We start from the raw sequence: 22,499 nt of genomic DNA, 5'->3' as shown, positions 1-22,499 counted from the left end.
ACGTGGGTATCACTGTGGGTCGCCATAAATCAATAGCCCCTGACCTTGATCAGGTTAGTGGTGGGGTTGGAAACTCATCCCGGGGCTGCAGTTTCTTATGGCCCAAACAACAGCTGTGCTCAGTAGACAACTATACAGCAGATGGAGGTGAGACCTGGGAATGGACCAGGTACAGGAATGAGAGTGGTCATGACATGTGTGTGGGCAGTACCCCCAGTTTATAAATTTTACCCATTCATTAAAAAAACATGGAGCCAGCGTGGTGTAGATAGGGAGTTAAAAGACAGTTTCAGAAACGTATCTTTTACTGTTTTCCACTTTTGTTCCAAGTAGCCTTTCGGTGAACATCTTACAACTCTGTGAATATTGCTGAGACTTAACTTTGGTGTCTAAGGTAAGTGACTGTGGAATTACTCCCTTGGACTCGGGGACAATGCTGTTGAAGTTCCAAAGGTTAACATTTTCTTTTTTTGTGTGAAGCTTCCATCCGCAGTCACATTTGAAAGAGAGCTGGGGGTGCATGTTTTATGAGTGTTCTTGCCCATAATTTAGCTGATCTCTTTAAGGTTTAGTTGAGAAAATTTGCAAGAGGAACCTGAAATGGTGACAGTCAACTTTTTAAATTGCCATTTTTTGGTAAGGAGAAAAAAAAAAAGGTTAGGATTCAGCTTAATTTGTTCAGGATTTATTTGAATATCAAAACCCTATGCATGTTGAACTTAGTGTAAAAAAAAAAAACCACAACCAAGTATTAGAAGTGTTGTGACATGACAGGGTTGTCTTTGAAAGGGAAGGAAGGACTTGTTAGGAAAGAGTAAGGAGAGGTGTCAGCAGGTTAACATCCCGTGTTTACTCTGTAACAAGGTTGGGTTTGCCACGGCCGTGCGGTTAAAAGACCTGAGAGATTTGAGTTGGGGACATTTGGGAGACTGGTAATAATAGTAAACTTTAGGGGGTTCCTAGAGGTGACTGCAAGTGAGTCAGAGGAATGCATTATGAAAGCAAAATTAAAATGCAGTTTGGGGAGATTTCTAGAGAAGACTGGTAGAAAGAAGAGGAGATTGCAGTTTTTCATTTTGTTCACCCTTTGATTTGATTAAACCTCAAATTGGGATTTGGCGAGGAGAGAAAAGGCATATACTGACGAATGCTCTCATGGTGTTTTTGCTGATGATGCTGGTTTAGATGACCTATAAGGAGAAAAGAGACCAATGTAGCAAAAGATGGGAGAAAAAGCACTTTCATGGTAGTATATTTCCAACAAGAACATTAACATTTCCTCTCTCAAAACTGTTGTGATTTTGAGTTGAGTTACTAGAACTCCTTGTGGGTGAACCATCTTAATTTGGGAAAAACAATACTGTCACAACTAATCTGTGACACCAGGTAAAAAACATTATTTATTCTTAGCTAAATCTCAAGTCCTAAAGAAAGAATGATAACGGAAAACATTTTTTTTTTCCTTTCAAATCCAGTCAGTTCATCTCTGTATTTAAACTGAACTACGGTGTGCGGGTAAAAATCTGTAGGGTGGGGTATGTAACTATGAAGTAATTTCATGGCTTCCCACAGCAATTAATGCTGGGAATTGTTTTTCTGATTTTCAAACCCAAAGTGAACACTGTGCATCTTATAATTGAATAAGAAGTGATCTTTCCGGATTCTGTCTAATCATTCACTGAGCCGAACCTGCGCTCCATCTGGGACTAAACTCCCCAAACACTGTGAACCATCGGGAAGTACTGTTTGTTAAAAACGTTTAGTACCCAAACACCAGTTGGCATTTTGGCAGCTGACTGTGAGAGCAGAAATTCAAAATAATCTGTATCCTGGCCTTTCAGAATTCAGTGAGTGATTCTGTTTAGGAGCCACGGATAAATAATTATTTAGATGATCAAATTTATTCTTGTTCCTTCCTGCCGCCCATGTACTTGCTTTGTAATATAATATTCAGAACACAAATTCCTGGGGCTGAATATATAAAAAAGAATTATATTTTCAGATGAAGTACTAGCCTGAGCAGATGGTGGGATGTTGCCCAGCCGTAAATAAGATTAATGTGTTTAGAGCTGTTATGATGGTGAAGAGACAGGGAAAATGTTTAGCCAATCAATGGCCAGCAGACCCTGCCTGAACCTAACTTGACTTAAATTTCAAAACTCATTTCTGATAAACACGCCTAGAAAATGAGCTTCACAGAACAGGGGCTGTTTTGGGAAATCTTTGTTCATACAAGGTTTGTGGTTACAAGCAGTTTCTCCCAGAGTTCCTGGAACAGCCCCTTCATTTGCTTTCTGATGTACAAAGATTTTTTTTTTTTGGAAGAAAACTGAAATTTTTCACTTGGTAGAATTACAGCGCATTTTTAGACATGTCTGTCGAAAGGTGAAATTTAAATAAATCTGTTGGGCCTTTGCTGTGAAATGAACAGTCCTTTAAAAATGATCACCGTGGTGTATTGAGTAGAATAGAACAAAGAAGTCATCAACTTAGCTCATGCTTTGGAAACGGATGCCTTAACAGTTCAGTTATTCCTTCCCGCTCATCATTCTGTGACACCATTAGGTTAGCGAACACCTATTAATTTATGAACTCATAACCACTCTTTAAGTTTGAGTCCTGTTGTTCACATGACAGCATCACTTGATTTTAAATCAGGAATAGATAAAAGATGCTTGGATGATGTTATAGTTGCGCACATTACTGACTGGATTTCAAGTTGCTCTTTGTCAGGAGAATGAATCGAGCCCTTTATTGCCAGAGACCCTTGTAAGGAGGCTTGACTTCCAGGTTGGAAATGGTGATGCCAAGGGTGCCCCTGTTGGTACTGGTCTCAATTTTGTCATGATCCACATGGGACTTGGAGAGACGGCTACTTGGTCTTGACCTGTGCAGGGTGTCCCTGCTGCGGTAGCTGCTTTCAGTCTCATCCTCTTGGCGGCTGAGACGCTCCCAGCACACAGCTGGGTCCCGAGCCTGAGCCAGTGCAGAAGCAGGTGATTGTGGGGAAGGACGCATCTCCCATCTGGTAGGAAGTCAGGTGCGCCAGTCCTTCGTGTCCTGTGTTTATGGCGTGGCTGGTAACCAGAAAATGAGCTAGCTGTATTTTTAAATGTCAGTCATTTCAGTACATGACTCCCCAAGGGAGACTAGAATGGACCCAGGGGAGCGTTGCTTTCTGGAGAAGGTGCCGCATGCGCAGCCCAGAGGAGCTCCATGGCCCGGGCCTGCAGGTCCCTCATGCATGGGGTGCCCTGCGCCTCTCTGCTGCAGCCTGGGAGGGCCTTTCTCACTAGCGTGTGACACTTCTAAGGAGCCCATGGCCCATGCTCATCTCTGCATGGCTCAATATGCGACCCAGCTGCCCTCTCTGGCCATCGGGGCCTGGACGGAAGGTGGACCAGCCACGTGGCACCCCCTTGGAACCTGGAGGATCTCAGCCCCCCGGCCCGCTGTGTCAGACCCATGTTTAGCCGAATCCCCTAGGTCCCTGGCAGTTTGGGAAGCACTGTCCTTGAACTTAGCAATGCACTAACCCCTCTCCCCGCTCCCCCCTCCCGGGGCCTGCCTTCCTCATCGCCAAAGTCCATGGATTCCCACAGGACCTCAGACATCACCATGCTAGTGTTTGTATTTTTCTTTTCACTTTTTAAAGTGATTGAGATAGAATTGCAATATTGTATTTGTTTTTGGTGCACCACAATAATGTGATACACGGTGAGGAAAAGTGGGATTTGAATTGTTTATGGAAAATACTATTGATATAATACTGTAGCTAGTAAATAATGCAGGAACAGATTGTTTCGCCTACCCACAGCTGAAGACTTCCTGTTGCCCACCTCCTGTGTATACATTGCCCAGTGAGCCCTACTGTAAGTCCAATTACATCTGTCACCTCATGGAGCACCGTCGCTGGTTGAGTGTTTACACTCAGTCCGGTGAGTGAGTTGTCTGGAAGCCTGTCACATGCCAAGCATTGCTCCAGGTGATAGGAAGGACAGCCAGGTCGGTGCCCATTTCTGTTGGGGAGCTGGCTGGGCACACGAGGTGCCGTGGACAGTTGGAGAAACTGGACAGGGAGGTGAGAGCAGGGCGGGTCCTGTCCAGGCTACGGGAGTCTGGGAGGGACACGTAGGAACAGAGACCACCAGGGGGGCAGAGGGTGACTGGGGGCAGGGACAGCAAGGAGCTGACACTGGTGATGGTTCCATGTGGGTGTCCCCTGAGTGCCGTGGATGGAGGTGTTTCCATACCATTGGTGAGGAGCAGGCCTGGGGGGGAGGGGAGGTGGTCTGCTCCCTCCCGAGGCTGCCCCACTGGTAGGCCTGGGGAGCCCCCCGCCACGAGATCCTGAGCCTGGTGGGTTTCTTCTGAGGTCTGCACCTTATGGGAGGACACCTTAGCCAGAGTTTCACAGTGAGGCCTCATTTACATTTACAGTCTGTGTCCCTGCCCTGGACAGGCGTCATGTTTCTCCATTGTTTTGCACCTGCACCTGCATATCCTCGTCAGGGACCTGGGCTTCCGAGGCGTTGGCTGTCCTGTGGGTCAGCACCGACCCAGCTGGGCAGTATCCACTTCCACAGGGTGCTGGGTGGGGGTAGGGGCAGCACAGAGCAGGGACTGAGTGGGTGTTGTCCCCAGGGCAGCGTCTGCAGGCATACCTGCCCGTCACACTGGGAGCCTGACCGTGCGCTGCTGGCTTCTAGCAGGAGGTGATTCAGTCACCTCCCTCCCCCTGGATGGCCCAGCACAGTATGTTTCTGGGCCTCCAGTGGTGACGCAGGGACAGATGGGGAGAGCTTCTGGGAGACTTAGGTGACCTGATCCGTCACTATGGAAGGGACGAACACAAGGCTCAGGTGTGACTAAAAATGGGGCAATTTTCAGTGCGCAATGTCCCTAGAAAAGCTCTGTGGGCCACCTGATCCACTTGTTTCAGTTTTTAAACTTGTTTTTAAGCCAGTTGCCCTATTATTTTTATGACTGCTTCTTAAACCCTATATTGAAATCACTGACTGAGTCCTAGAGGCAAAGCTCTAATGGTTCTGGTGGGTTCTGGATAATTAATTTCTGGATCACTCACTATAATGGAAGAGTTAGGATTATTACATGGTATTTAGAATTTGAGATCAGCCTGATTCCTTTAATGAGAGTAAATTATCTTCAGTTCACCAAACCCCCCAATGTATAATAATTTCATATTCATTGTTCCCATTTAAAGCAGAAATCCCTTCCCTTAGGAGCGGGGTGCTCATGACAGGCCTTCCCCCCCACCTCCCCTGGCTGCTGGTGACCCTGTGCTGCTCTGGGCATTGGATGTGCTTTGCCCCCTTGTTTAATTCCAACAAGCCCAAGAGGCAGGGATGGTTGTGTTGTGCAGATGAGCAGGGTGGGTTAGGGCACCTCCACCAGGGGGGCAGTGGCTTGTCCAGCAGGAGTGTACACAGTGCACATGGTGGGCCGCACACCCCCTGCAGTCAGTGTGCTCACTGTCCACCCTGAACCACACTCCTCGGGCTCTGGAGCTTTGAGCCACGTGGATGCATGACAAGGAGACCGAGCCTTTGTAGATAGATTAGCTCTTTCCACGGAGATAGAAATCCTCGCCTGCCTGGTGTCGGGACCGCTGTGACCACCCACCCGGCAGAGGACAGGAGGTGCTCCATAGCAGGGAAGGCCTGGCCCGTCCAGGCCCCGGGACACTGAGCGCCTCTCTATGTAAAGGTGGCTGGCAGGTCTGGGCTCTCAGCCAGGCTCCATGTCCACCCCTGTGTTACTGGACCTCTGTGCCTGTCCTCCGGTGTGCCTGCCCCTGGTCAGCCTGTGCTGTTTGAATATGTGCTGTTCAGTGTTGTGTATCATGCTAATCGCTGGGATTTGCACAGTGGCAAAGGTTTTTTGTTTTGGGTTTTTTTATTTTTTGTTTTTTTTGAGGAAAGCAGATTTTATAACATGGATAAAAGCAGGTTATTTTCTCTCACTGATGTGCTAGGTTATTTTTATCGTTTTATCATCCATGGGAAAGATGAGCAGTAAGGAAACAGAGTGTAAATGTTGCCACCTTCCTCATTCTGGTCCCCCGGACGTATTGGCTTCTAGAAACACTTGGCTCTTGTTATCCTGACTTCGCGTTCCTGCTCAATGAATATTAATCAGCGGATGAAAGGAGATGGTGTTTTCGCATTATGTTCTTTCTCCGTTTAGTGATGTCAGGGTTGTTTACATACTGTGTGGTTTGATTTGTGTTCTTTTCAGAACAAGTACTTTAGAAGGGGGAAAAAATAACAAAAATACAATTTATTCGAGAGGGAAAACTAGTGTTTATATGTACACATGCTATGGTTTTTCTTTTTTTCTTTTTGGTATTATGTTCTTTGGAGGAAAGACCATATCCTGGAGCCGTTTAGTGTAAGATGTGCTTAGAGAAGCAGAAAGCAAAGGTGAGTTCAGAATGCTCTGAAACCTTTTAAGAAACAGAAGTGCCCTGTGGGCTTCGTGGCCCGTGTTGGTAACAATCCAATGAGCGGTCTTCCTGGGGATCCTCTTTGGGGCAGTTGGTCCATTTAACCTTTTATAAAAAAAATAGAAAGGAAGGAAAAGGAAATTTGCTGCTTAGATTTGGGATTTGACCCCAGTGTTCTACATGTAATTCAGAAGAATAGCAGACACATGTCAGCGCTGACCAGTGTGGTGCTTAGTGGGGGTGGAGTGGGGGGTGGGAGGTAAGGGGGGAGGTAGAAGACGGTAAACAGAAGTAAGTGGTGACAGAAGGGGACTTGACTTGGGTAGTTACTTAATGCACACATGATAAGTAGATGCAAAGCAGTTAAGTTGTTATTGTCATAGATGCAACTGATAGTTTGAATTTTTGCGGGTTTAACTTGACTAGGGCACTCAAGTGATTTTGAGCAAAAAAAAATTTATAAAAGGCACCTGGCCTGACAGGCGGTGGCACAGTGGACAGAGCATCAGACTGGGATGTGGAGGACCCAGGTTTGAGACCTCGAGGTCCCCAGCTTGAGCGCGGGCTCATCTGGTTTGAGCAAAAGCTCACCAGCGTGGACCCAATGTCACTGGCTTGAGCAAGGTGTTACTCGGGCTGCTGAAGCCCCATGGTCAAGGCACATATGAGAAAGCAATCCATGAACAACTAAGGTGTTGCAACGAAAAACTAATGATTGATGCTTCTCATCTCTCTCCATTCTGTCTGTCTGTCTGTCCCTATCTCTCTCTCTCTCTGACTCTCTCTGTAAAAAAAAAAAAAAGGGTACCTGATTATATTAACAAATACCCAAGTCACATGTGACATATTTGCTTCACTGTTGACACACGCTAAGCAGTCTTCTCCAGGGGACCCGACGCCATAGACTTCCTGTGCGGTAGTTTTCAGTGTTAGCTATTTTAAAGTAAAAATTCGCGGGAGCATGTCTAACAGATGTGCTGGGCCACCACAGACCCCGGTGTCGGCCCGCCGTGCGCAGGTCTGTGGCGTTGGCTGCAGGGCCACAGCCCTGACTGGTGGGGCGGATCCCCGCTGTGGGCGGGCCCCGGTCAGATCACTTTCCTCGTGGGCCATGCTTTCTTCACGCACATGAAGGGTAACAGACTGGGGAGGTCTGCTGAGAGACGCAGTGTTATGATTTCACCTTCGGCTGCATAGTACAACGTCACGCCAGGAGGGTGTTTACAGGGTGCCAGGCATGCCTCGCCACCAACGCGGCTCGATGTCAGAGGTGGCCCCACTGAGCCTCGTTTGGTGACAGAGGGCCAGTGTGGGCAGAGATAAAGGGATGAGAATGTGGTGGGTATCTGTAGCTGGGAGCCGACCCCATCCGGAGTGATGGAGCCATGACAGGTGAGCAGGACTTGGCATTGGTGTGAGCATGGGGATGACCATGCCCGAGTGGGAGAAAGCCGTGCTGCGTGGAGGGGGACGGGGAGCCCTGGGGCAGAGCACAGCCGCGTGGAATCAGATGAGGAAGCTGGAGGGGAATGCAGAGTCAGTGGAATGTATCTCGCGTGGGCAGGTCTGGGCCTGTGGTCCAGGTGTGGCCGTGAGGAATGGGGTCACAGTGCAGCCGACTGCAGCCAAGGTGAGGTGTCCAGAGCATGAGGCTGGAGGATGCCGCTGACCTACCTGGGTCTTGGGGTTGTTCAGACAGAGGACAGGATGCCTTTGCCAAAGGCTGGTGGTGGTGGGGGGATAGCCCAGTGTGACTAGGGGGTGGTGGGACACCCTGCCTTTCTCTCTTCTCCCCTCCAAGGCTCAGGACTGGCGTCGGCCTGATGTTCGCAGGCTCGTCTCCTGCCAGCTCTGTGCCATGTCCTCTAGAATCACATCCCCAGTGTCACCCCAGCTTCGGACGCGGCTGTGCTGGCTTCCTGCCACCAAGGACACAGCCCATGCTTCCTGCGGGGCTTCCTTGGGAAGCTCCTCTCCCCACCCTGCAAGAGGGCACTGGGTCTGTCACCCTCCCCTGCCTGACCAGGCCTGGCATGGGAAGGAGCTCAGTGAATATTTGTGGACTGAGTGGAAGCAGGGCCCCTCTGGAGAGGATGGGGTGGGGGAGAGGACAGGTGAGCGTGACTGCGGGGTCCTGACACCGATTATGGGCTGTGAGCTGCAGGGGACGCGGAGGAAGGCTTTACACCAGGGGTCCCCAAACTACGGCTCAGCGGGCCACATGTGGCCCCCTGAGGCCATCTATCCGGCCCCTGCCACACTTCAGAAGGGGCACCTCTTTCATTGGTGGTCAGTGAGAGGAGCATAGTTCCTATTGAAATACTGGTCAGTTTGTTGATTTAAATTTACTTGGTCTTTATTTTAAATATTGTATTTGTTCCCATTTTTTTTTTTTTACTTTAAAATAAGATATGTGCAGTGTGCATAGGGATTTATTCATAGTTTTTTGTTTTTTTTTATAGTCCGGCCCTCCAACGGTCTGAGGGACAGTGAACTGGCCCCCTGTGTAAAAAGTTTGGGGACCCCTGCTTTACACAGAGAGGCATGCGGCCGCAGAGTGGGAGCCCGGGTGGGGTAAATGGGACTAGGACGTGCCCCAGGTGTCATGTGGTCAAGCTGCCAGAGCTCGTGTGGTTCTGGATGTTTAAGGTCTGGGCTCGGACGTGACCATGGTGCTCTGTTCTTTTCCTCCTTCGCTCTAGGAACACTCAGTTTGGGGTTTATGTCATGCTTGGGCATGGGGAAGAATAGCTCGTGTTGGTTTCACTGTGTCTCCTGTATACTGGAATCAAAGCTTCCAAACTTTTTTTCTGTAACCCTCCCACCATCCAAAATGCATGTCAGGTCACCTGGGATGCAAATCCTACTTGATGTGAGGTTTTCATGCAAACGAAGGTCTTTATTGCTGCCCTCTGATGTTTCACTCTATTTCATTTATAAAAAAAGCACTGGATACCCCCTCTCCCTGAAAACCTGTCTGTAACTTCACAAACGCTGTCTCTGGAGGGGAGAGCAGCCCATACACCTGTCTGGACTGTGTCCCTGGCTGAGAGGACAAGGGAAGATATGTCTGTCCAGTGTCATTAGGGTACATGCCCAGGTGGCTTTGTGCTGGGCCGCACGTCCTAAGGAGAGTTTGGAAGAGAGGCTGGATTGAGTTTTTCTCTCCAACCGCACAGACCCTGAGAAACTCACGCTGGGTTTGTGCCACCCGCGTCTTTCCCAGGTACGATCTCAGCTGCAGCCTCTGAGGCTCCCGGCCTTGCTCTCGTGCTTGGTGGTGACCGTCCTCTCCGCATCACCGCATGACTGGCAGGCGCGTCTGGGGTTGCGTCACTCTTGAAGCCGCAGCCTCCTGTTGGCTCCTTGTTGGTGCCACCTATAGTGTGCGCGAGTCACCAGAAAGCCACCTGTGACTACAGAGGCTGAGACAGGGCTGGAGGGAGGCTATACCCGGACACAGGTCGCCGTGGGGTTGAGGGCAGAGCCCTTTCGTCAGAAGCCTTTTTGGAAAGCCTCAGGGCATTGTGTTAGAGACGGCTGACGCCAGCCACATGGCCAGTGTCGCCTGGCTCCTGGGAGCCAGAAGCCACAGGCCAACGTAAGGCAGAGGAATACAGTTGTCCTGCATGCCGCCTCTTTGTTGAGTCTTCTTCCCTCTCCCATGTGGTTCTGACGCCACAAGACCCAGGGGCTGATGGTGACGTTGAAGAGTCCAATTGGGCTCACAAATCATAGGTGGGAAGGTCTGCCCAAGGGGCTGCTGCTGCCCAACACCCTCTGTGAAGCTCCTTGCAAGGGGCTCCCTCTAGTTCTCACCGTGGTTGTCACACACTTCATTTCTTCATATTAAATTTATGCAACATCCTTGCATAGAGATCGGTCCTTTAGGAGAAGATAAAACAGCAGCTTGCGGCTGCGTCTTAGGGTGTGGGCTGTGTGGGGTCAGACCTATCAGGTCCAGTGTGGTCAGGGTGGCCAGATCTCAGAGGGGCACTCGGCTGTGAACCTGACCTTTCCCGATGGGGCTTGGTGTTTTTCTCATATCTTCCTTCTGTGAAATGGGTTCCGACTGAGAGACTGGTCAAACGCCATGTTGGTGAGGAAGTCAGTCGAGATCCCCTGAGTGAGAGAGAAGGAAGTCTGCCTGGCTTGCCCGTCTGAAGTGAGTTCATATTTCCTTTAGTTTTCTTAGCCTTCATGACAGGTCCAACAAATAGCACCTGGAACGTGCCTGGCCCTGTCAAGTGGACAGGACAGGCTGTGTTCCAGCCGTCGCGTGTCTGGATATTAAAGCTGGCCTCTGGGTGCATGTGTGTTTAGATCAGTGCCTGAATAAACTCCTCCCAAGATGGTGCTAAGGGAAACTAAGCTGACGGGCCAGTCCCTGGTCGTGACTTCTTTCCGGTCTCTGGTGCTCGCTGTTCTTGCCATAAACAAAAAACTGTTTTACTGCCCTGTCTGTTTTTCCTGGAACACCGGATTACTCATGCTTCGGAGAACAGACTCTCAAATCTGAGCTGAAATGTCATCAAGACATGAACGTGTTCATCGTCTTCTCTGACTCGGTCATCCCGGGCCAGAGTGTGTTTCAGAGTGTAGTGAGATGTTTCTTTAGTGTTGTTCTTCACGGTCCTCCTCCCACCTTTCACCCCCCACCACAGGAGAAATGCCTAGCATCCCACAGAAGGAGCACTAAAAAAAACTGTGAAATTTTATCAGCTGGCCTGTTTCAGTACAGAGACCTCAGGTTCTTGCTCTCCTGAAAGAACATTCTAGTGGGAGCGAGCAGACAGACAGCAAACAAGGTAATGGGACAGTGACAAATGCTGTCCCAAGAGAGGGCATTGCCAGTGCACTGGGGGGAAGAAGTGGGTGGGGTCACTTTAGAGCAGGGGTTGGGAACCTATGGCTCGCAAGCCAGATGTGGCTCTTTTGATGGCTGCATCTGGCTCGCAGACAAATCTTTAATTAAAAAAATAATAACGTTAAAAATATAAAACATTCTCATGTATTACAATCCATTCATTTCCTACCACTCATGCTCATGGTTGCGGGTGGCTGGAGCCAATCACAGCTGTCCTCTGGGACAACACCAAATTTTTATTGGATAATGTGTAACGTACACGGGTCGTTGTATGGCTATCACGGAATTACATTTTAAAATACTGTATGTGGCGTTCATGGCTCTCTCAGCCGAAAAGTTTCCTGACCCCTGCTTTAGATGGAGTGGGGACACGCTCCAGACCATATCACATTGTCGAACACGGCCAGGAGCAGCAGCCTCTGAGCCTGTGGGCACACAAGTGTGGGGTAAATTAGAGGCGGAGGAGAGTAAGGCGGGGTGCCAAGTGCCCAGTACCTGTCCTTGTCAGTCCGACCGGGCGACATCCCAGTGCCGGTATGACTGAGCCTGAAGAGACCCTATTTCCTACGATGTGAACAGGGTCTGCTTCGTGTGCCACTGCCTGTAGCACTTCAATGTGGCTATTGGCCATCGTCGATGATTTTTGATCCTTTGGGATGTGGGCGATTGAGCTCTTATGAAGGTAATTTCGGTGTGTTTGATACCCTCAACTCTTCTGGCCGGGTAGCATGCTTTTCTTTGCTGAGGAGGGTCTGACCACGCACCCCTGACTGATGGCGCAGTCATGACAGGGCCGGGCATGAGGACCCGAGATGAAACTCGGAGATAAATCATTTCCACATTCTTGCTTAAGTGGCCGCCGTTTCAGGGGCTGGAAGCCCATTTTCTGCTGAAAGCCAGCGCACGTTGCCTTGACCCAGGGTCCCCACCATTTCTGAGCAACATAGGTATGATGGTTTAGTAACAGCCCGGTAGATTAAAAAACAACAACAAAATTAGACCTTTCTCCCTTTGAGGAATTATTCACGAAGCATTCGTTTGAGACCGCGGAACTCATATCTGCATCAGCGATGGAGGCAGGGTCTATTTTCCTATCTTACTACTGACGGACGCACTGAGGTGACTGCCCGAGCTGACACAGCGTGGCTGAGCAAGAGCCCTACTTCCCTGGGCAGGTTTCTGGGTTTTTTGAGGATGTTTTGACCTCAAGACAGTGAAACGAATCTGTACAATTTTGTAGATCTTTTTTTTTTTTTAAATGATGGACAAAAGCTGTCCCCTTTCCACATATAAATATTAATGACCAGAGAAGCCTGTGTGGTCCAAGCAGAGGTTCATTCCTTGCACTGTCTGTGGAATGATTCACTTTTCTCAGAGGGCAGCCCCTCCCCCCATCTACCTGTGGAGAGCTCCAAGCTGGTCCCCCAGGTGACTGAGAAACCTAAGAACAGAGGGCCCACAGCTGTGAACTTTCTTACCCCTGTGTCCCGGATCCAAAATCTGGCCTAGAAAGGGCCATGTGCCTTCCAGAGCCTGGGGGTGGCCACAGTGGGTGGACCCAGAGGTTTTCACAAACCTGCCCTCACAAGCAGAGCCCAGTGCTCATAGCACCCGACTGTGTGCTGGGCTCCTGTGAACCGGAGTTGACCTGGGAGAGGTCGAGGTGGCGGGGAGGGGGTTGAGGCGGAACTGATGTGAACGTTCTGCTGACCGCCAAATGTTTGGGCAGACACCCTGACCCCAGGTTTTTAAAGGACAGATGTTTGAAATGAGCTATCGATATATTTTTTAAAGCATTTATTTATACAGAGTACGAAGCATGGCACATAACCTTTTATTCCTTTTGAAAATGATCAGAACAGTATCTCAGCATGGCAAAACGTTAAGGACAAAGAGGAGGGAGAAACATTACCTGTCATCACGCCTTCTGTTTTTCCTGCTTGGAAAAGACACTTAGGTGTGGTTGCAATCCTAACACAGACACGGCTGGTAATCTGCCCTTTTTAATAGAACGCTGCCCTCGGCCCTCGCTTCATATTGGAATGGTCATCCTGATGCACTTTTAATGGCTGTGTAATAGTTCATCAGGAAGGTGAACCCTAATAATGAACATTTCCCCTACTCTTGGGCATTGAGGTTGACTCAGATTTGGTCATGAAATCTTTCTTATTTTTTTGGATCATTTCTTAAGATCAGTGCCCAGTAGAACAGAGATTTCGTGACTCATTTTTCTTTTTGTTTCTTTTTCACCCATTTCCCCTCCCCCACCCATTCACAATATAGACCAGGCAGAGGGCTGGGTTGAAGTGTATGTGGAGTAGGTTTCCTCCACTGCTTCTCTCTCTCTGCGGCTGGGGCCAGCGCACAGCCTGTGGTGTGGCCAGCCCCCCCCTCCCAGGGGGAGGCCCACTTCTGTGACTCTTGATACATGTTGTTAAACGGCTCTGCAGAGTTCTGACTTTCTTCTTTGCATTTGCCAGGTGAGTCATCAGCCTCCAAGCCAGCCAGCACTTACATTTTCGGACAGTTAATTATTATTCCCATATTAGGCAGAGAGAGAGGTGCCGTGCACATATGCATGGCTTGCAATTATGTCCATTACAGAGCACTGGCTCACTGGGGAGAGAGCTTCCCAGCCCTGAGACAGGTCCTGACGGCAGATCCGTCACTCTGGGAAGGTCTGGACCGGTCCAGGTTCTGCCGTCGGTTCCCAGAGCCCTCTGTGTTTCTTCTGGCCCAGGGAGCTGCCTCTGTGGTCAGAGGCCACCGAGAGGATGAAGTCACGGGGACGAGCTCGTCAAGGTGCCTATTTTAGCTGTGGGTGGGCATCCAGGGCCAGCTGCCTGGGTATTTCGAGAGAAGAGTCATTTTGAAAATTCATTTGCAATTCATGACTGTGAATAGCCTGAGAGAGTCACGGGCAGGTCTTCCGTGGAAACCCTCTCCCCTGCTCCCCCCTGCCCTGTACCAGGGAGTGCTCATCGTTGGGTTCTGGTGAAAACATTCGGAGTGGGGAGGAGGAGGCCCTGGTCATAGCGCCTGCGCTTGGCAGCAAACCCTGGGCCTGGGGTCCCCCCTCTGATGGGCGCCCCCAAGTCCATAAAATAAATCTTCTAGGTTCTCTGTCCCACTGGTGTCTCCAACTCTCATTTTTTTTTTTTTTTTGTAGCCAAAGATGCAATTTTCCCACTTACTGGTGTCCTTCTTGGGCAACTATGGAAAAAGGCAGTATGAAACCCAAACCCGCGTTCATGGTTTGACATTTGCACCAGGAGATCCCATGACGTACCTCATTAGAACTAATGGTAAAACTATTTAACTATCTGTGGCTTGAGCATACTTACCCCTCTGTTTCCCCTACCCCCGGCTCCTCCCAGCCCTGAGCTGCTCCTCATCTGCACGTTAAACATAAAACCAGGAGGGAGAAAGACCAGCATTCACTTGTGTCGGGCAGGTTAAGAGGAAGTTGGCCAATCTGCAGAACTGGCCCTGAACCCACTGACCATTACTTTATTTGCTGACTGCAAAAAATTTTTCTCCTGAAAGAGAAGCACCGTCCACAGCAACGTCTTTCAGCAGGAAGAGCCATGAGGTTTTATTTGCCTGTTTTTGAAACGCCATTCTTCCTCCCCGCCCCCTGCAAAGGCAAGAAGAGTCAGGAGGGAGGTGTCACCGTGAGGCCACATCACATCACTAGGTTCCCGTGTGGGCAGCCGCCCTGAGCTGGGGGAGGTCACGCCAGCTGAGCAGGCGTGCTGTGCTCCCCCCGTGTCTGGACTGGTGAACAGGCACACTGTGTGTGATGAGAGCCACTGTAGATAAGCATCGGGCCACCCACTTACAGGTGGGCTATTTTAAGGAGGAACCTGTCCTCGCCCCAGGGAGTAGCTGTAGGAATGTGCTGGAACCCCAGCCTGAGGGGTGAGACCTTCAGAAGTCATTTTCAGCACCAGAAAGCCAGCCAGGATCTTTCATCAAATTCAGCTTTTTTCTTTTTTGAGTGCCTGTTATAAGCGAGGTGCTGTTTCAGGTATCGTGGGGGGGGGGGGGCACTGCTGTGCACTAAACAGACAGGAGCCCTGCCTGCTGTGGGGGCCAGATGAGACAAGGAAACAAAGATGATTCATCAGGTGGAGGTGAGTGCTATAAGGAGAAGGCAGAGAATGAGATAGTGATGGGAGGAGGGGGAGGGGACGATGACAACACTGGTTTTCAGGTCAGAGCAGTTCCCTCAGCCTCTCCCGTCAGAGTTCATTGGAACAGCCCCTGCAGGAAGTGAGGGAGCCCTGAGCTTAAGACACCAGTATGATCAAAGGCCCTGGGGCAGCGACACGCTTGGTAAGTCACTGATGCAGCCCGTGTTGCTGGGCAGTGGAGTGGACCTAGAAGACTGGGGGTTGAGGAGGAGGCCGCAGAGGTGGGTAGGGCAGTGCGTCCTGCTTAAGGATATTCCTTGGCTTTTATTTGAAAGTGGGACAGGACTCAGCAGGGAGTTCTGAGCAGGGGAGTGGCATAGCCTGACTTTCAGGGAGTTTTCCGATGTGATGTTGAGTCAGGGAAGGGGGACATAGGGTGGGTGGGGAGGAGATCCCATGCAGGGCTGTGCTGTCCCCGCCCCCCCTCACCCTGCAGCCACAGGTAAATTAATTACAGTAAATTAAAGTGCAAGGTGAATTCATGTTACTAAGGAAAATTCATGTAAATGAATTACAGTGTTAAAAAGTTAAAAATTCACATTCTCAACAGCACGCCCCATGTTTCAAGTGGTCAGTAGCCACGTTACCCAGTGGCAACTGTGCCGGGGAGTGAGATACGGATCATTTGGGAAGTTCTATTGGACAGAGTCCTGTCGGCCGTGTGAGGACTTTGGCTTTCCATGGAAAACCACTGGACAGAGAACACAGGACGACCATGACCTGAGTCATGATTCCAGGGCTGCTGCGTTGAGAACACATTGCAGGGGGCCAGTGGGGGGACCTGGGAGACCACTGATGATCTAGGTGGGAGGGGACTGTGTTGGATGAGGTGGGTACCACTGTGATGATGAGGACAAGTTGGGTGTTGAATGTCTTTGGAAGGCAGAGCCACTAGGCTTTTCTGATGGGATGGACGGTGTAAGGGGACTTGCAAAGAAAGTGATGGAGGCATCTTGGTGATGTGGAGGGGTGGACACGGAGGCGGAGCCAGTCCACCCTCTCCCATGAATCAGGAGGGAATGGGGCGGGGCTGTGGCCACAAAGACCCAGAGAGATGAACAGGTCAAGGGAGGGACGGGTGTGCTGAACATTCAAGGTGGAGAACATTTCCCATGGTCGTGGGAAAGCGAGTTGAAAAGGAAACATAAAGCATAATAGTGGTTAGACAGTGTTGGAACTCTTTGAGGTTGGTGACCGTGCACCCCTTCCTGCCCCTCAAGGATCTATCTTCCCCAGCACAGGTGACCCCTCATGGTCAGGTAGGGGGAAGGGCGATGGCCAGGTTCATGCAGGGAGTTCAGGCGATCAGCAGTTATAACAGATGATGGAGAAAAGTAAAGATTGCAGGGGAGGGGGGAACAAGTTGGGAGGAAGGGGAGGGACCGATAGCCTGGAGTCTGATATTTCCACGAGCAGTTGGAGGTGTCACTCACGCAGGTGGAAGGAGAGATGCTCATCGAAGACCCTGGTCTGCGAGTTGGTCATTTTGCAGGTGGTGGTGCCACCAAGGTCTAGAGGCCTTGGAAACTACCCATGTATCTTCCTCGGAGGCTGACTCGCTAAGCCCCAGAATTCCAACTGGTACAGTCACACCGTGGACCATACCTAAGCAGGCATGGACCCCCGGAGACCCGCCAGGCGCCCATCACAAACTGGGTGCCAAACTGCGCACCTCGGGGAAACGACTTCATGTCCACCTCCTGTCCACCTGCAGCCTGTGACTCTGTGGCCTCCTGTAGTCTGTCGATGTAGCCCTGACCATGTGGTCCTCAGAGCGGCAGTGGCAGGAATCATTCACCGGCAGCATGTGAGGCCAGGTGTCCATCAGGGACTGGGGCAGCTAGACCTTCACCCGCCCTCTTCAACTCTGTCCACGCAACAAACACTTCCCTCTCTGTCTTTTGAGCACCGTGTGGGACAGATCCTTCACAGGGGGTGGGGGACAGTCTGGTACCTGCACATTCCTCCCAAACATGGGAACAGTTGCTGATATTTATTCCGGAGAGATTCCAGGAGGCCCACTGACCTGCTCATGTCTGCCAGCCACCCCTCCTATGCCCCCCTCCACCCCGCCTCCCTCTCTCAGAGCAGAGAACGAAGAACAATGTAAGTAAATTTTTAACAAGATGGTCCAGCTTGGGCTTTGTGGGACTGACCGATGAAGCCAGAGGCAGCTTTCAGCTAGAATTACCTGGTTGTTTGCGTGAGTGTTTTTCTGTCGAGCTTCCCGGGGTCACTGGAGTGATCTAGCCACCTTACCCACTGTCTGAACTGGTTGAGCTCCTGAAGGGACGAACGCAGGAGGCAGGGTATTGAGATGCACACAGATGGTCCTGGGTGCCAGTCCCCTGCCAAGCCGACGTCCAGTCCCCATGGAGCTCCGTCCATCCGTCCGTGGAAAGGCCCCCAGAAAGATCTCGCAAGACCTGTGTTTTGTTTTTTGTGGTGAGTCCAGAGTTCCCCAGGTAGGTAAGAAAAACAAAACCAAAAAATAAAGCAAACAAAGGGTTTTATCCTTGGAATGAGCTCAGCGCCCCTTGAATACGCTAATTGTTTTCCTGTCCCCTCTCCCCCCTTCTGCCTGAATAGATAACCCTTACAAAACGTCCATTCATGCCACTAGGGAGCATTGCAGGATCCCTCGATCCTGACCTTGGCAGGACGCATGGGTCAGATGGAGTGGTGGGTGGGTGTGCGTCGTGTGCGTGTGTGGCTGACATGCATGTGGTACTCCGCAGGCCTGTTGTTCAGAACCTTTAGCAGCAGCAGAGGACAATGGGTGGCCTTTTAATTTATGAATCACAATGAAGGCTTACACTTGCAAGTGAAACCAGGAAGATGCAGCCTTGTTTTTGTAGCTTATTTTTGAGCACAAACTTGATTGTCTCCGTGGCTTTGAGAAAAGGACCTGCTCATAGAAACGGTGGCTTTTCCTTTCTGTTTCCATGTGACTGACATTTTTAATTGAGATAGAAACAGTGGTTTTTCAAGGGAGATAAAATAAGGGTGGTAGTGGGGGGCGGGGACCCAGCCCAGTGACAGGGTCATCCTGTATCAGACCCTGAGTCGCTCATTTACATTTGGGCTAGTACTTGTTTTCTGCTCCAAACTGGCTGTGTGACTCTGGGTAAGTTATTTAGCTCTCTTTTTTAAGTGTAAACTTGGGATGAGATCTAGGTGATACTGAAAAGAAGGTATTTATAAAAGTGCTTGTAAGTTCCGTTAAGAAAAGCAGAGTCAGAAACCACCACTAAAGATACTTGATTCTGGGCCCTGGCCGGTTGGCTCAGCGGTAGAGCGTCGGCCTGGCGTGCGGGGGACCCGGGTTCGATTCCCGGCCAGGGCACATAGGAGAAGCGCCCATTTGCTTCTCCACCCCTCTTTCTTCCTCTTTGTCTCTCTCTTCCCCTCCCGCAGCCAGGGCTCCATTGGAGCAAAGATGGCTCGGGCGCTGGGGATGGCTCCTTGGCCTCTGCCCCAGGCGCTAGAGTGGCTCTGGTCTCCGCAGAGCGACGCCCGGAGGGGCAGAGCATCGCCCCCTGGTGGGCAGAGCGTCTCCCCTGGTGGGCATGCCGGGTGGATCCCGGTCGGGTGCATGCGGGAGTCTGTCTGACTGTCTCTCCCCGTTTCCAGCTTCAGAAAAATACAAAAAAAAAAAAAAGATACTTGATTCTGTCTGTAAACCTACATTGTTGGGTTATTTACTAATTTATTTATTTATTTTAAGCTGTCATTTAATTTCAGGCACTGGCTCGTGAACTCTGCAGCAGGAAGAAATGCTCCACACACACCGGATGGATGGCTACAAAGAAACTTTATTGTGGTCACTCACGGCTGGCTTGGCAGGGTCTGTCCCACCTGGCTGGCCTGTCTGCAGCTGTCTGAGCTCAGCAAGTCCAGATAGCGCAAACTTGAGCAGACACAGAGCAGCGGGTGGTTTAAATCATGCAGATGGGTCTGAATGGAACCCAGGCCAGACTGGGGACCCCAAACAATTGCTCACTGACTGTGGGGAGACTGGCTCATAGTGGGGGGGGGCGGGTTTTCGCCCTGATGTTGTTTTTTTTTTTTAAAAAGCACGTGAATTAGAGAATGGAACCCCTTCAAATCAGATATTTTGAAACTTCTAAAGACTTGTAGGCCGGCTTATGTTTCTGACTGCTGGCTACTTGTGAAGGAGAAAGCTTTGGAAACTGCCCCCTGCCCCCATCCCCATTCCTGTCCCGGTCTCAGTCCTGGTCCCAAGGCCTCAGAGAAAGAAGCACGGTCCAGAGAAAATGTCCACTCTGCTGGGGTCAGTGCAGCTGTGGTTTTAGGAACTGGGCGTCCCAGGCTCCAGGGTTCGGAGTTCCAATGTCCACTGCGCATGAGTCACCCTGCCCGGCAGCCCCTGTCTTGCGTGTCCCTCTCCAGGGAAGAGCCAAGACTGTTGACTTGCTCAGGGGTTGCAACACCCTTGGCCACAGGCTGGGACAGGACAGTGCAAACAGGGACTGAAACAGCAGAGGGGGCGTTTCATCCTGATAACAGCATTCTTTGGATATCTGCAAGTTCACTCTCTTTTGGTGAGAACGGGAAGTTTGATTTCAGAAGAGAGTTTTGTGTTTGAATTTTTTTTCTTTTGGCAACACTCTGACTTGGAGTTATTGCCCTTCCCTGTTAATCTAAGTCACAGACCGGCAGGAAACTGAGCAAGTTGCCTTATTGGAGTGGCTAATTGCTCACCAGAGGTCAGACCCTCAGGCTTTCTAGAAATGGGTATTAAACACTCTCTCTCTCTCTCTCTCTCTCTCTCTCTCTCTCTCTCTCCAGGGACCTGAAAAATTAAAGGGACTTTGAGAGACTGTGTAATTCCTGACCCTCCCAGGACAGCGGCGACCCACTCCGGGGTTTTGAGGTCCGCCTGCTTCCTGGATGCCACTTGAATGTCTCAAGAATCCAGTGAACCTTTCTAGAACGGAGCCAGTGTTTCTCGGCTCTCCTGCCGGCCTCCTCCACCAGCTCTGAGGTCCCGTGTGCCTGTCTCCTGGCCTCTTTCTGGCTCCTGGTACAAACTGCACCATCCATCCCCGTCCCCCAAAGCCAGCTCTGATTTTTGTCACGTCTATTTTGATTTTATTCATAATGAAATGAAACACCGGAGATAAGGTTGAGTTCCCTTTGAACGATAGTTCCAGCCCTTCCTCTGTCCTCACCCCACAGGGCTCATTGTTCAGTTTGTGATGTGCTTTCTAAAATATTTTATGTGTTGTTGCATGTACCCATAATTTTTGAAAAGATACTATTTATTCATTTTTTGAGAGAGAGAGAGAGAGGGAGAGAAGGGGGAAGGAGCAGGAAGCATCAACTCCCATATGTGCCTTGATCGGACAAGCCCAGGGTTTTGAACCGGTGACATCAGCGTTGTTTCAGGTGACACTTTATCCACTGCGCCACCACAGGTCAGGCTGCATGTACCCATAATTAACATGTAGTATTGTTTTCTGGGTTTAAATGTATATAAATGGTCCCTCATATGCCTATTGTTCTATAATTTGCTTACTTTCACTGAACATTGTTTTTAAGATCTAGCTGTACAAATACACAGACACACACGTGTATATATGTATATGTATGTGTGTGTATGCTATACAGTGCACATACACATCACTGTTTTTACTTGGTGTCTTGTATTTCACTGTATGAATAATACCACCATTTATTAAGCGGCCTATTACTGAACACATAGATTGTTTGAATGCTCTCACTAATAGAAACAATGCTTGTATTGTTTTCGCCTGTGTTGGTCAGAGAGAGGCAGTCATTTCTTAGGCCAGATACCCGGACGCAGAACTGTTATTACATTTTGAATGCCCAGTTTCACTTTTAAGACATATTGCCAAATTGATTTTCAACGGTGTGCCCCAATACTGCCCAACGCTTTTCAGACTTATTTTTTCTTAAATTTATTGAAAAAAAAATTGTTTTTCCTCATGATGAGAATTCTTCAGTTCTTCCCTCTTAGCAGCTTCCAAACACACAGTCAAGTGTTGTTAACTGCGGTCACTGCTCTGGGCACCGCGTCCCCGTCAGGCCTCTTTAGCTTCTGCTGGTTTTAGGGGAAATGGATAGTTTTCTGGCTTCTTTTCAGTCCCCTCTGGTCACAGTCCTTCCCTGAGGACCACACTGTGGCCAGACACTTTTGGGGCTCTGTGTTGTGGCTCCCCCAGCCCATGCTGTGGCCACTCTGCGGGACGTCTGTCCACGCCGACTGCACCAGAGGGACCTCCTCACCACTTCTGAGACTCAGCACTCACCTTGCTGCCTCTGCGACGTGACTGGGCCCTTCCGCGTCCCTTTATTGATTCAATAAATAAATACTGAGTTCTTCCTGTCCAGTGTTGGGGCAGGAGGGGTGAGCAGGGAAGGCAACATCTAGGCACACATGGAGTTTATAATTTTTAATGGTGGTGGGGAAGGTGGGGAGAAACCAGTAAAAAATGAACAAGATTGATTTTCCATAGTTTTAAGAATAAGGAAAGTACAGTCCACTGTTGATATGACTGTGTGTGGCGGGGGTGCAGGGTAGGGTTGGAGACCTGGGTGCACGCAGGTGGGGCCCTTAGCAGGCAGGGGCTCAGGGAAGGCTTGGTGAGCTGGTGCCCTGCCTCCGGAGACCAGGTGCACTGCCAACCTGTGCCCACGAGGGATGGTCCGGCTGTGTGGCCCTGCAGCCAGGGCTGGGAGCCTGGTGGACACAGTGGGAAACAGTGGATGTATTTGTCCCTAAAAGCCAGGACCAGCCCTGACCCTTGCGGACAGCGATCCCTCGACCACAGCGGGGGTGCCCCCAGAGGCACGTGGGGGTCTTGGGTCTGTTCCTCCCATAAGCTAACTTGCTTCCATGTTGCTGTTTCCCTCCTGCCTCATGAGGACGACCCTCAGTCATCACAAGGAAGGCTAAGTTCGAGCAGGCACAGTCCAGGGGGGG

General features: G+C 50.1%; 1 long non-coding RNA gene across 1 annotated transcript; it reads left to right on the top strand.

The window, feature by feature from the left end:
* Positions 1-17,675: 17,675 nt before the first annotated feature.
* LOC136310308 (uncharacterized) lies at positions 17,676-22,018 on the top strand. The gene is made up of 2 exons (XR_010726544.1): positions 17,676-17,994; positions 19,274-22,018. It is a non-coding gene; the product is annotated as an uncharacterized lncRNA (long non-coding RNA).
* Positions 22,019-22,499: the final 481 nt, after the last annotated feature.

The sequence above is a fragment of the Saccopteryx bilineata genome, chromosome 1 (assembly GCF_036850765.1).
Source record: "Saccopteryx bilineata isolate mSacBil1 chromosome 1, mSacBil1_pri_phased_curated, whole genome shotgun sequence".
NCBI lineage: Eukaryota > Metazoa > Chordata > Mammalia > Chiroptera > Emballonuridae > Saccopteryx > Saccopteryx bilineata.
Note: the sequence above shows the minus strand (reverse complement) of the source record. Positions and strands in the feature narration are given on the sequence as shown.